Raw genomic sequence first — 15,143 nt, 5'->3', positions numbered from 1 at the left:
CAGAGGTCATTTTTGGTCACAGTGTTATACATGGTCCAGTCACATTAATGTGATCACCACCTGTGTTTGACGTCAATGTGAAATAACCTCTCACATATGGCAGGTGCCAGCAATAGCAGTGGAGAGTATATAAGGCTTGTCAGGGGATGCAGAAAACAGTGCAATCATTGTCATAATGCTGAAACTTAGCTATTTATCTGATGTCCAAAAGGGCATGATCATTGGCTTTTGGGTCAAGGGTGGAAGCATTTCTGAAATGACTAAGTCTGTAAACTCTTTGTGTGCCCCTGTGATTAAAGTATACTGAGCATGGCAAAATGGTGCTATCTACAACTGGTGTTGAGGCAACTGTTCCATGGGCCACAGATGACAGGGGTAAATGATGGTTGTGGAGAGTTGAGTAACTGAATGCCCAGGTGAACCAAGAGATTACCAAACAGTGTCTCCTTGATGACCGTTCAGCAAATGCTGCTGCGTATGGGTGCCTGGTTCATGCATCCATGCTCACGGCTGTTCATCAGCAATAAAGGCTGAAATTTGCATGCCAACACCGCAACTGGGTGTCCACTGGTTGGCAACAGGTGGCCTTTTCAGATGGATCACGTTTTATGCTCCACTGGACAAATGGCCGTGGGCGTGTGCAGTGCGAAATGTCTGAAAGCAAATAACTTGCAACAATCACTAGAAGGGTCCTGGTGGGAGGGCATTACCATGATGATTTCATCATTCTGGAACGTGCAGTGTATCTACGCAAGTATGCGTCTATGGTTGGGAACAATGTCTGCACATATATGCAGTTTGTTTCTCCTTGGCATCTACCAGCTGGACACTGCAATGTGTCACACAGCACACAGTGTATGTGCGTGGTTTGAAGAGCAACAGGATGATTTCCCCTTACTCCCTTGGCAACAAAAAATCTGTGGATTTAAAACCAATGGATAATCTAAAGGACCATCTCAATTTAGACACGCACCATAGCTGGCCATGGAACAGGAGTTGGCATGGCTCCACATCCCTGTTGGTACCATCCAGAACTGGGCTGAATCTCTTCCTGCACATCATGCAGTGGTCTATGCTGAAAAGGTGGTTATTCAGCCTTTTTACAGGTGGTCACATTACTGTGACTGGTCAGTGTATTTTGCTTTTCACTATTCTTAGAGAAATGTAAGTGATCAAAAATAACACTAATGAACACAAGGACCACATGTTAAGTTTTTACCAAAACAATGAAAGTAAAATTTTTATTCTGAACAGATAATTTTATTATCATTCAAAATATTCACCTTTAATATTTTTACTTTTTTGCATGTTTTTGAATCAGTCCAGGATACATTGTTTTCCATTCTAATGTTGGTACGCTAATAATGGAGCTTTGAAAGAATTGAATAGCTTCTTGAGATGATGAAAATAGCTCTTTACGTATTTTTCGTTTCATGTAAGGTAAGAACAGGAAATCTTTAGAAGATAAATCAGGTGAACATGGACAATGATACTTTATTTGATGTTTGATTCTGTCAAACAGTAAATTTTTAAATGTCTTGAAGATGGATGATGTAGTAGCCACTAGAAAGATAGCGGGAGGCGCACATTGGCATGGCGCGTAACGGACGGTAGTTGCCGCAAGTAGAGTCCCGTCCACCAGAGGGCACGCGAGAATTCGGACGCGACCTCTGCCGGCATGACAACAACAACAACAACAACAACAACAACAACTCCGGCAGCACGGGCCGTGCCCAGTCAGTTAACATCGGGCATGCCTAGGACACAGTCCCGATCTACGCTAAGTGAAGTGCGACGTAAATGTGAACAGTGTTACTACACAATTGGCGACGAGTAGGGTCGTTCTTTCGCGTGTTGCGTCGTTGTTCCGGTTTCGCAGCTTCTCCACGGCATGGAGGATTTGGTGCGAGTTTTGGTTGCGCAGCAGACGGAACTCATGGCCACCATGAAACAAGTGCTTCCGGCGTTGCTCTCCACGCCGTCTGCTCCGGCGCCGTTCCCTCCTCCCTTTCCCCCGTATGACGAGACGGCGGAGGATTGGGACGCATATGAACATCGCCTTCGGCAGCGTTTCCAGGCGTTTCATGTTGCCGATGCGGAGGTATGTCGTGCTCTCTTCTTGTCTTGGATATCTCCCTCGCTGTATCAAGTTTTGCGGCAGCTAGCGCTGTTGCAGGAACCCTCGTCCTTGTCTTTTGACGTATTGTGTTCATTGCTGTCTTCATATTATCGCCGTCGCACGCATGTTGTGGCGGCTAGGGTCGAGTTCTATCAATGCAAGAAACAGCCCCATCAGTCTTACCGGGCGTGGGCCGCTGCCCTGCACAGTCTTAGTCGCAAGTGTCATTTTGTCACGGAGCAGTCGCGAGAGTCGTACGCCCACATTATGGTACGCGACGTCATTGTTAGTTCGGCCCCTGACAGGGAGGTCCGGCAACGGGCCCTGCAGTTAGAAAACCCTTCCCTCGAGGAAGTCCTGTCCATTGCTCAATCGTATGAAGTCTCTCACGCCGCAGGTCAACAGCTGGAAGCGTGGTGCGACGTCGCGGAGGTTCAGGGCGCCGCGGCCGCGTCCACTGTGTCAGGGGTGGACGACGTGAGAGCGGTACAATCCAGCCGTTACGGCCGCTCCCACACGGCGCGTAAACAGAATTCCGGCCGCCGGCCCCTGTTGCCGTCCTGTGCGTCATGCTATATACATCATGATCGGTCAGCGTGCCCCCAGCGTTGGGCCGTTTGTCGCAAATGTAATAGAAAAGGTCACATTGCTAAAGTTTGCCGCTCAGCCTCAAAAGAATCGAAGGAAGCAGGTACAGAGGACATGGACGTTGACAATCAGGAAGTTTCATCGGGCCAGGCTCCCGACGCATCGGCACGCAAACTCTTTATCGAGGTGTCGGTTCGGTCGCGCCGGTTACAACTGCAAGTCGATACGGGCGCGGCAGTTTCGTTGTTGAATGCACAAACTTATTCCGACCTTGGATCGCCCCCGTTGGCGCCAGTTTACCGGCATCTACGCGGTTATGGTAAACAGTTCATTCCCCTACTGAGTCAATTCACTACCGACGTGACTTACAAATCAGTCACTCGGCCTGTTACTTTTATTGGTGTCAGTGATGCGAGCTCAGCTAACCTTTTTGGCCTGGATGCCTTTCAAGCTTTCGGTTTTTCTATCGCTGACACCATACAGTTGGTCTCCGAAGACGTTCCCTACCAATCATTGGAATCTTTGATCTCCGACTTTCCAGATATTTTTGAGGAGGGCCTGGGGCGTGTTTCAGATTTTGAAGCTCATGTAACGTTGAAGGCGTCGGCTCGCCCGCGTTTTCTACGTGCGAGGGAGATCCCCTTGGCTCTCCGCCCTCAGGTAAAGGAAGAGCTAGACCGGCTGACAGCCCTAGGGGTCGTTCTTCCCATTTCTTCCAGTGAGTGGGCTTCGCCCCTCGTTATTGTAAGGAAGCCCTCGGGAAAATTACGTCTTTGTGGCGATTTCAAGGCCACCATTAATTCCCAATTGGTGGTGGCACCTATCCTTTGCCTCGTGCTGATGAATTGTTCCCCTCCGTGGCGGGAGGCCAATATTTTTCGAAAATCAATCTGTCGGAGGCTTATCATCAGATACCACTTGATGAGGACTCCAAATGGTTGGCGGTCATCAACACCCCGTTTGGCCTTTACCAATACCAGCGGTTGGCCTTTGGAATATCCAGTGACCCGGCGATATTCCAGCGTTATCTTGAGCATGTCACGTCGACAATTCCTCATTGTATTAATTACCTGGATGACATAATTGTCACAGGCCGCAGCACGAAGGAGCACTTGCACAACCTTCGCACCCTCTTTCTCAAATTCAGGTCTGTGGGCTTGCGTTGCAACCTGCATAAGTCAACCTTCTTTCAACCATCCATTGAGTATGTGGGCTACACCATCTCTCGGCACGGTATCCAGCCACTAGGCAGTTTGGTCCAAGGTATCGTCAACCTTCCTTGGCCCGCTTCGCTGAAAGAGTTACAAGCTTTTTTAGGCAAGATAACCTATTACCACCGGTTCATTCCCAGGGCTTCCACTATAGCCCACCCCCTGTACTGCCTTCTACACAAGGGTGTTCCTTTTGATTGGTCGCCTGCATGCGAGCGAGCGTTCACCTCGTTGAAGGGCCTCCTCACGTCAGCCCCTTGTTTGGCTACTTTTGATCCCCATAAGCCGTTGGTCCTGGCTACAGATGCTTCGCAGTATGGGGTGGGGGCGGTCCTGGCCCATTGCAACGCAGATGGTTCCGAGCAACCACTGGCGTTTGCGTCTAAAACGCTTAGTCCCGCGCAGGCCCATTACTCCCAGGTGGAAAAAGAGGCTTTGGCCATTGTCTACGCTGTTACCAAGTTTCACCCTTTCTTGTACGGCACGAAGTTTCAGTTAATCACTGACCATAAGCCGTTAATATCGTTATTTGGCCCCGCCTCTCAGATTCCGGATGGGGCGGCCCACAGACTACAGCGCTGGGCCTTGTTCCTCTCTAAGTACCATTATGACATTCATTTTCGCCCTGCTGGACAGCATGCCAACGCCGACGCTCTTTCCCGTCTTCCGGTGGGCCCGGATCCTACGTTCGATCGAGAGGAGATTATGTGTTTTCATTTGGATGAGGCGTCCCGCCAAGCGGTTGATGGCTTCCCGATCACTAGTTCTCGAGTCGCCAGGGAAACGGCAGCTGACCCGGTTCTCCGGCAAGTAGTTCGCCTCATTCAGCAGGGGTGTCATCCCGGCCTCCGGGCCGGGCCTCGGACCCTCTTCGTAATTATTTTCTTCTACGGGACCGCCTCTCGGTCTTCGAAGGCGTTCTCCTTCTGGCTACCGATGATACAGCTCCTCACGTGGTTGTTCCTGCAAGTTTACGACGGGAGGTCCTCACGGTATTACATGCGGGGCACTGGGGTGTTTCCCGTACTAAAACCTTGGATCGCAGACATGTGTACTGGCCCAGTATTGACAGAGAAATTGAGCACTTGGTGGCCGCCTGTTCCCAGTGTGCGAGCCAACAAGCATCTCCCAGGGCAGCGTTCTCTTCATGGCCGCCGGCAACCCAAGCATGGGAACGTGTTCACATCGATTTTGCGGGCCCGTTTCTCAATGATTTTTGGCTCATTGTCATTGATGCTTATTCCCGATTCCCATATGTGGTTCGCTGCTCCTCAACCACTTCAGAAGTTGCAATCCAGGCACTAGCAAAAATCTTTTCTGTGGAAGGTCTGCCAATCACCCTGGTCGCGGACAATGGACCGGAGTTTATTTCGCAGACCTTCCAGGATTTTTGTAGGCGCTTCGGTATTCGGCACGTTTGCTCTCCACCCTTCCATCCACAATCGAATGGGGAAGCAGAGCACATGGTGCGCACATTTAAGGTGCAGATGAAAAAGTATGTGCACGAATTTCCTGCGGAGGAAGCATTGACGTTTTTCTTGACGGCATACCGGACCACACCAATGGGAGAACGCAGCCCCGCAGAGCTCCTCCATGGGCGCCAACCTAGGACTCTGCTGCACCTCCTCCGGCCTGGTCCTCGCCAGTCTTCACAAAACGGAGTACCTGGCTTTCCACTGGGTATGTCGGTCTGGGCCCGTGGGTTTGGTCGCAATCCACGTTGGATACCAGCGGTGGTCCTGCGCCGAAATGGCTGCCGGCTCTATACCTCGCAGGCGGGGGACCGGGTGGTACGTCGTCACCAAAATCAGCTACGTCCACGTTCGGGCACCCACCCTCCGCCTTCTAGGACACCGGCTTCCCCATTGCCAGCACCTGTGTTGGTTTCACAGGGGACGTTGCCTCCTCTCCTCGCTGTGCCTCTGCCGCACTGCGATGGTTCTCAGCCTTGGCAGCCTCCAGTAGCTCCAGCACCGGCATCGCCATCGTTCGAGATGCCCCAGTGAGAGCCGGCCCCCCTAGCAGGCCCGGTTTCTCAGGAGGCTGGTTCACCTGTGGTCGTCCCTTCCCCTTCGTCCCCGCCACTGGGTCTTGCCCCTCCCGGGGTGGAACAGGATCCGGAGTTCGACAGCTTGTCGCCCGTTCTGTCCCGGGCTCCGGTTGTGGGACGACGGGGGCCTCTTCGTGTGGGTCACTTCCAGCCGTATTCGAAGGTTCCGGCTTGAGGGTTGGCAGATCCCCTCGACTCCGGCCGTCCAATGGATGTGGAGGTCATCGCTCCTGCCCGACGCTCCACCTACCGACGCAGTGGATCACAGTGGCTTCACCCCCCGAAGGAGGAGGAGTGTAGTAGCCACCAGAAAGATAGCGGGAGGCGCACATTGGCATGGCGCGTAACGGACGGTAGTTGCCGCAAGTAGAGTCCCGTCCACCAGAGGCCACGCGAGAATTCGGACGCGACCTCTGCCGGCATGACAACAACAACAACAACAATTCCGGCAGCACGGGCCGTGCCCAGTCAGTTAACATCGGGCATGCCTAGGACACAGTCCCGATCTACGCTAAGTGAAGTGCGACGTAAACGTGAACAGTGTTACTACAGATGATGTGACATTTTTAGTTGTTTTCCCTAATTTCAGCAAATGACTTGTGGCATACAACCTCTTGTATACTATTTAGCATTAACTGTACTTCTAAAGCAATAATAATGTCCTGCAGTGTAACTGAAGAAACAAGCAATCATTTCAATGGAAGTGCTTCAATAACAAACCACATTTGTTGGTTTCAGTTCATCTTGGAACAATGAAACAGCCAACTGCTATTTAGTTTCTGCCTTTTATCAATATATCCACATTTTGTCTCATAATACATTATATATGAAGTTTGCATTTTATCAGTTCAATTTTTTGAACATTTTCTTACACGAGTTTACGCTGAGACTGTTCTAGGGCTTTCGTCAAATGGTGTAGAATCCATCGGGAACAGATCTTTTTCACTGCCAACTGTTCCTGCAAAATCAAATGCACTGTAGTCTTTCATATGTCTAAGAATGACTGTATGTCTTAGTACGTCAGATGCCAATCCTAAATCATATCATGCCCAGCATCAATATTTTTGGGGAGAACAATTGATTTTGGTCCAATTCACAAAATTCATTGCTTACAGAAGCAGAATCACAATTACATTCTACAATTCAATTATAAATGGTCTTTTCTGAAGATGCTTGATTACAAAATAGATAAATGAAGGAATATGAAAGATTGTTGTTTATACTTAGGTTTTCAAACAGACTATAAAAAGAAAAATAATCCAATGAAAATCCTTCAAGTGAAAGTTCCACGTTTTTTCAACATTGCTCCTTCAAACACTCAATGTAAGCAAACTGCTCAGACAGTTCTGAGCAGCAATTGTTTTAACATTCACAAATCACAAATTTTAAAACATTAGTAAAATAGTCGTTTGAAAACCTGGTGGTCTTCGTGTACATATTGTGATGCAGTTATAAAAATACCACATGTTTTAAAGTGGTCTCTGTGGCATGCGTTAAATCTAGTTTAACACGTAATTTATATAACACGGTTATGTATTCTGAAAACAGTGGTCCTGCATGTTGAGCTTCCCAAAAAATGATTCCATAACTCATTAGTAAATGGAAATATGGAGAATAAACTACCTTTTTTAAAAAAATTTTTTAAATCAGATTAAGCAGTAATTATGTGCACTACACATGTAGCTGAACTACCACAATCCATTAGTTCTAAGCAGTGGGTTCCCAAATTAAGATTGGATCTATTTGTAGTCCCGAAACCTTAACACTTTCTATTTCCTGTTTCACTTTTTGAGTAGACAAATTTTATTGCTTGTGGAATTCTATGAGAACTAATGAATTGTATGTACAGAGTTTTATCAAATTTTCTATTTGCCTGGATCCATCTGTTAATGTTTTTAAATTTTTTTTGTCAGGGACATTTTTCAGTGAGAACACTGATTGAACTTTTCCTTGTTATACTCGTATCAGAAAGGGCAAAATTTGTATACTGTGACATTGCAAGTGGAAGATCATTCATATATATCAGAAAAAAGAGGACTCAAAATAGAATTCTGCGGTAGGTGAAGGATGATTGCTTGAAATTCTGAATGCCTATTGCTATGTGAAGAACAGAAAATTTGTATGCTCTGCTTTCTTTCTTGCGAACGGGTATGTTATGAAGTGCTTTAATCAAACTTTACTGAAAGACTTTCAAATTTGGGAACCAAGTAAGTCTCTTGTTTAATATAAGACCCAGTAACTGCAATGAACTCTTAAAGACTAGAGTGCCCCATAGTTTCATGCCAGGCATACAACAAATATGATAGGAAAAATTTAAACTGACACAGTTTTGTCAGTGAAGAACTTCAAATCCTCACTGTTATTGTTGTTGTGGTCTTCATTCCGAAGGTCAGTTTGATGCAGTTCTCCATACTATCCTATCCTGTGCAAGCCTCTTCATATCTGAATAACTACTGCAACCTACATCGTTCTCAATCTGCTAACTGTATTCATCTCTTTATCTCCCTCTATGATTTTTACCCCCCCCCCCCCCCCCCCCCAATTCCCTCCAAAACTAAACTGGTGATCCCTTGATATCTCAGAATGTGTCCTGTCAACCAATCCATTCTTTTGGTCAAGTTGTGTGCCAATTTTCTTGTCTCCTTAATTCTACAGAGGGGTCCAGAAAAATGTACACACTCTTTGATAGTCAATATGAATGGTACAAAATGAAACACCATTACAATTCTTGCATGGGGGGGAGGGTTATTTTGTGTGTTCAAAGTGACGCCCATTCGAATCCAGACAATGTCGATACCACTGAACTATTGACTGAACTACAGCTGTCAGTGTTGCCGGTGTGATAGCCACACAGGACACCTCAATGGTTTCTCGTAGCTCATTCAGTGTAGCTGGATTCTGTTGATAAACTTCATTTTTGAAGGTCCCCATGGGTAGAAGTCAAGACCTGTAAGGTCTGGAGATCGTGCAGGGTACTAAACAGCTCCTCTTTGACCTATCCATTGTCTAAGTACATTTTCATCCAGGTGCTTTCTGACATCTCTGTAGTAGCGAGGTGGGGCGCTACCTTGTTGTAGGTAAAATCTTTCATTTGCAAACACCTCTTGAACGGCAGGTAAAATTGATGTTTGCAGCATATGAAGATACACTTCATCAGTTACGGTATCTTCAAACAGGAATGGGCCAGTCAAATTGTGCAATGACAGACCACACCACACATTAACACCCAGTAGATTAACATGTTTGCCCACGTGAAATTGAGGATTTTCAGGAGCCCAGTATATGCAGTTGTAGCAGTTTACAGTATCGTTTAGTTTGAACTGTGTCGTGTCAGACCAGATAACCATCCCTGAAAACCGTTCACCTTCATGAAGCATGTCTTCATACCATGTACAGTACTCCATCCTTCAATCCAATCATCCTCATTCACAGCATGCAGCAATCTTGGAATGTACACTTCCCACTTTGCAGCCTTCAGAATTCGTCATATGCTTAGTCGGCTTACCCTTTTTTCATATGGACCTTGCTTCTCAGGTTTTTGAGGTGACCTAGTAGGATGTTGCAATGTAGCAGCACTGGAAGCTAGACTTGCCCATGTTTTTGTTGGACAGACGTTTCCTTATGCGCACACTGAACAGTACCATCAGCTTTAAATTTATCCCGAATACCATAAATTGTTGTACATGTTGGTGGCTGAATTACGTACACATTATGCCACTGCTGTTGTACCTCTATCATGTTTTCGTACTTCCAGTACCACTCCAATATGGCCTTGCGTTGCTCAAAACAAAGTGCACAGTTGCCCTTTTGTCTCCATGAAAATGCACACCAAGATCTGTTGAGAAAACAATGTACTACACTACTGCACAAAATTGGAATGATATGTCATTTTGTTCCAAATACATTAACTATCCAAAGGTATCTACATTTTCTGAACTCCTTTGTATTCATAACTTTCTTATTAGTTACACGATGTACCCCTCTAATCTTCAACATCCTTCTGTAGCATCACATTTCGGAAGCTTTTATTCTCTTTTTGTCTAAACTGTTTATTGTCCATGTTTCACTGCAATACATGACTACATTCCAGACAAATGCTTTCGGAAAGGACTTCCTAACAAATCTATCTCTGATATTAACAAATTTCTCTTTTTCAGAAATGCTTTTCTTGCACTGCCAGTCTACATTTTATATCCTCTCTAATTCGGCCATTAGTTATTTTGCTGCCCAAACAGCAAAACTCATCTACTACTTTAAGGGTCTCATTCGCTAATCTAATTCCCTCAGCATTACCTGATTTAATTTGACTACATTCCATTACCCTTGCTTTGCTTTTGTTGATGTTCATCTTATATCCTCCTTTCAAAACATTGTCCATTCCATTCAACTGCTCTTTCATGTCCTTTGTTGCCTCTGACAGAATAATAATGACATCGGCAAACCTCAACATTTTTATTTCTTTTCCTACTCCAAATTTTTCTTTGGTTTCCTTTACTGCTTGTTCAATGTACAGATTGTATGACATCAGGGATAGGCTACAGCCCTGTCTCTTTCCATTCTCCACCACTCCTTCCATTTCATGCCCCTCAACTGGTACAACTGCAGTATGGTTGTACATAGCCTTTTGTGCCTTGTATTTTACCCCTCCTACCTTCAGAATTTCAAAGACAGTATTCCAGTCAACACTATGAAAAGCTTTCTCTAAGTCTACAAAAGCTATAAAAGTAGGTTTGCTTTTCCTTACCTTATCTTCTAAGGTTAGTCATAAGGTCAGTACTGCCTTGTGTGTTCCTACATTTCTCTGGAATGCAAACTCATCTTCCCTGAGGTCGGCTTCTAATAGTTTATCCATTCCCCTGTAAAGAATTTGTGTTCGTATGTTGCAACCATGCCTTATTAAACTGATAGTTTGGTAATTTTCACACTTGTCAGCAACTGCTTTGTTTGGATTTGGAATTTCTACATTCTTCTGGAAGTCTCATACATCTTACACACCACATGGAATAGTTGCATCATGGTTGGCTGTCCTAAGCCTATCAGTAGTTCTAAACAGAATACTGTCTACTCCCATTGCCTTGTTTCGACTTCACTGTAAGAATAATTTGACAAAGTTCTGATAGGTATCTCCCATTGTATCTTCATCCACATCCACTTCTTTTTCCATAATATTGCTTTCAAGTTCATCTCCCTTGTATAGACCCTCTATACACTCCTCCTCCAACTTTTCAGCTTTCTCTTCTTTGCTTAGGACTGGTTTACCATCTCAGCTCTTGGTGTTCATAGAGCTGCATCTCTTTTACTCAAAGGCCTCTTTAATTTTCCTGTAGGCAGTATTCATCTTTCCCCTAATGAAGAATGCTTCTGAATCTTTACATTTATCCTCTAGCCATTCTTACTTAGCCATTATTTTTTTAAAACATTTGTGTTCCCTTTTGTTTGTGTGTTATAATTATATAACAAAAAAAATATATACATATAATAAGAACATTCCATTAGAACTACTGATGGCCTTGGGAGAGCCAGTCCTGACAAAACTCTACCATCTGGTGAGCAAGATGTATGATACAGGAGAAATACCCTCAGACTTCAAGAAGAATATAATAATTCCAATCCCAAACAAAGCAGGTGTTGACAGATGTGAAAATTACCAAACTATCAATTTTAATAAGTCACGGCTGCAAAATACTAACATGAATTATTTACAGACGAATGGAAAAACTAGTAGAAGCCGACCTCGAGGAAGATCAGTTTGGATTCCGTAGAAATGTTGGAACATGTGGGGCAATACTGACCCTACGATTCATCTTAGAAGATAGAGTAAGGAAAGGCAAACCTACGTTTCTAGCATTTGTAGACGTAGAGAAATCTTTTGACAATGTTGACTGGAATACTCTCTTTCAAATTCTGAAGGTGTTGAGGGTAAAATACAGGGAGAGAAAGGCTATTTACAATTTGTACAGAAACCAGATGGCAGTTATAAGAGTCGAGGGGCATGAAAGGGAAGCAGTGCTTGGGAAGGGAGTGAGACAGGGTTATAGCCTCTCCCCAATGTTATTCAATCTGTATATTGAGCAAGACGTGAACGAAACAAAAGAAAAATTTGGAGTAGGTATTAAAATCCATGGAGAAGAAATAAAAACTTTGAGGTTCGCCGATGACATTGTAATTCTGTTAGAGACAGCAAAGGACTTAGAAAAGCAGTTGAATGGAATGGATAGTGTCTTGAAAGGAGGATATAAGATGAACATCAACAAAAGCAAAACGAGGATAATGGAATGCAGTCGAAATAAATCGGGTGATGCTGAGGGAATTAGATTAGGAAATGAGACACTTAAAGTAGTAAAGGAATTTTGCTATTTGGGGAGCAAAATAAATGATGAGTGTCGAAGTAGAGAGGATATAAAATGTAGACTGGCAATGGCAAGGAAAGCGTTTCTGAAGAAGAGAAATTTGTTAACATCGAGTATAGATTTAAGTGTCAGGAAGTCGTTTCTGAAAGTATTTGTATGGAGCGTAGACATGTACGGAAGTGAAACAGGGACGATAACTAGTTTGGACAAGAAGAGAATAGAAGCTTTCGAAATGTGGTGCTACAGAAGAATGCTGAAGATTAGATGGGTAGATCACGTAACTAATGAGGAGGTACTGAATAGAATTGGGAAGAAGAGGAGTTTGTGGCACAACTTGACTAGAAGAAGGGATCGATTGGTAGGACATGTTCTGAGGCATCAAGGGATCACCAATTTAGCATTGGAGGGCAGTGTGGAGGGTAAAAATCGTAGAGGGAGACCAAGAGATGAATACACTAAGCAGATTCAGAAGGATGTAGGTTGCAGTAAGTACTGGGAGATGAAGAAGCTTGCACAGGATAGAGTAGCATAGAGAGCTGCATCAAACCAGTCTCAGGACTGAAGACCACAACTACAACAACAATAATAATACATATGAATGGAAAAAATTAATTTAAAGTTTAGTACATTTCCATTATTAGAAATGTTGTGTTTGTACGGTTTTTGGCTAATCAGACTTCCTCTCTTACATTTTAATTGTAGATGCAGGCAGCAGACTTCAGGAACACCAGTGCATGTCAAAAATGAGAAAATCGTCCTTATTTGGTTCCACTTTACTTCAATAAAAAATACTTAATACTGATCTCAAATCTTCTCTTATTTCGCAACATATACGATACAAAACCTCGTAGCCCATCATACTCCGAACCACACATCTTAACAGAAACTTCTACATACGAGAACGTCAGAAACAAAAATGTGTGTAAAGAAAAATGAGTGACTATTTTTTTCATTTGCCTGCACCATACCGTTTATTCAAAATTAATGTCTTCGTCAATGTATTTGTCGATCGGTGTTTCATTTTTTGTTTTTAATAAATTTTAACTTTATGATATCCTGGGAGTCTTTCACCATGTACCTACACAATAATATCTCTTGTGTTATCCACAGATTTCTACCAGGCCTTGCCTTTTTACCTATTTGACCCTCTGCTGCCTTCATTATTTCTTCTTTTAAAGCTAACCATTTTTCTTCTACTCTATTCCTTTCCCCTGTTCTTTCAATTTTTCCATGTCCCATCTCCTTAATTTCCAACCTTTTTCCAACTTCTTCAGCTTTGATCTACAGTTCACAACCAATAAATTGTGGTGAGGGTCCACATCTGCCCCTGGAAATGTCTTACAATCTAAAATATGATTTCTATCTAATCATAACATAATCATTTGAAACCTTCCGGATTTTCCAGGTTTCTTCCACATACACAAGGTTCTTTACAATTCTTAAACCAAGTGTTAGCAATGATTACATTAAGCTCTGTGCAAAATTCTACCAGGAAGCTTCCTCTTCCAGTCCCCCCCCCCCCCCCCCCCCCCCCCCCCCAAGTACATATTCACCTACTACTTTCCCTTCTCTTCCTTTTCCTACTATCAAAGTCCAGCCTCCCATCCCAATTAAATTTTCGTCTCCTTTAACTATCTGAACAATTTCCTTCATCTCATAATACATTTCTTCGATCTCTTCATCATCTGCGAAGCTAGTAGACACGTAAAATTGCACTACTACGGTAGGCGTGGGCTTTGTGTCTACCTTGGCTACGACAATGTGTGCACTATGCTGTTCATAGTAGCTTACCGGCATTCCTATTTTCTTATTAACTATTAAACCCAAGCCTGCATTACCCGTTTTTGGCTTTGTATTTATAACTCTGTATTCACTTGTTGCAATGCCATTCTGGTCGATGTTACAAGGCCAGATCAGTCAATCATCCAAACTGTTGCCCCTGCAACTACTTGAAAAGGCTGCCACTCCTGTTCAGGAATTACACATTTCTCTGGCCTCTCAACAGATAGCCCTCCATTGTGGTTGCACTTACAATATGGTTATCTGTATCACTGAGGCACACAAGCCACCCCACTGATGGCAAGATCCTTGGTTCATGTTACCTTACCATTTCTCCATGCTCTCGAGCGTTAGACGAAGCTGTCAAGAATGTGGTTTAAATGTTTGAGAGTGAGTGACAAAAACAGAAAAATCATACGCATTAGGAATTTTTACACAGGATGAAATATTATTAAAAGACATCACCAAAAACAAGTTACTATGAAAATGTTTCCTTTGGGCAACACATTCCTGAATAAAATTATCCGAGTGTGTTATGCCAATCCTGTTTCTAAAATATCAATCCCCGAGGAAAGATAAAATATGGAAAGTAAAATGAAATCACGTCATGGAACTGACATCAAAACAGTATATTTGGGGAGTTAGTTATCTGTTCCATAGATCATTTAAACAATTATTTATGGGGAACAAGTCAGTTTACAGGGTGTTTATACTTGACCAGTGTTAACATTATTTAACACATTATTTTTTTAGTCCTACTCATGCCATTACACTTTAAAACTAGGCCTTTTTGTGTTACAAACCTTCTTTTGATCAAAGAATATATCTATAAATTATAGCTTACAAAGGAAAGGCTACTTTATAGTTACCTCCAGTTAGGGATACTTGTCCAGAGTTGAATGTTACCTTTTGAAGCCACAATGGAAGTGACTCAAAAGATTCCTTTGTTTCCAGAATACACACAAAATGGCTTCTGAACATCCACTCTAGAGTCATCATGAGAACTGGTAGGACTGACACTGCAATCACAACTTTAATACGAGTGA

General features: G+C 43.8%; 1 protein-coding gene across 3 annotated transcripts in view; it reads right to left on the bottom strand.

Moving 5' to 3' along the window:
* LOC124612921 overlaps window positions 1-15,143 on the bottom strand; it is a 271,212-nt gene that overhangs the window by 10,517 nt on the left and 245,552 nt on the right. The window lies entirely within an intron of this gene.

Source organism: Schistocerca americana, chromosome 4, assembly GCF_021461395.2.
Source record: "Schistocerca americana isolate TAMUIC-IGC-003095 chromosome 4, iqSchAmer2.1, whole genome shotgun sequence".
Lineage (NCBI taxonomy): Eukaryota > Metazoa > Arthropoda > Insecta > Orthoptera > Acrididae > Schistocerca > Schistocerca americana.
Note: the sequence above shows the minus strand (reverse complement) of the source record. Positions and strands in the feature narration are given on the sequence as shown.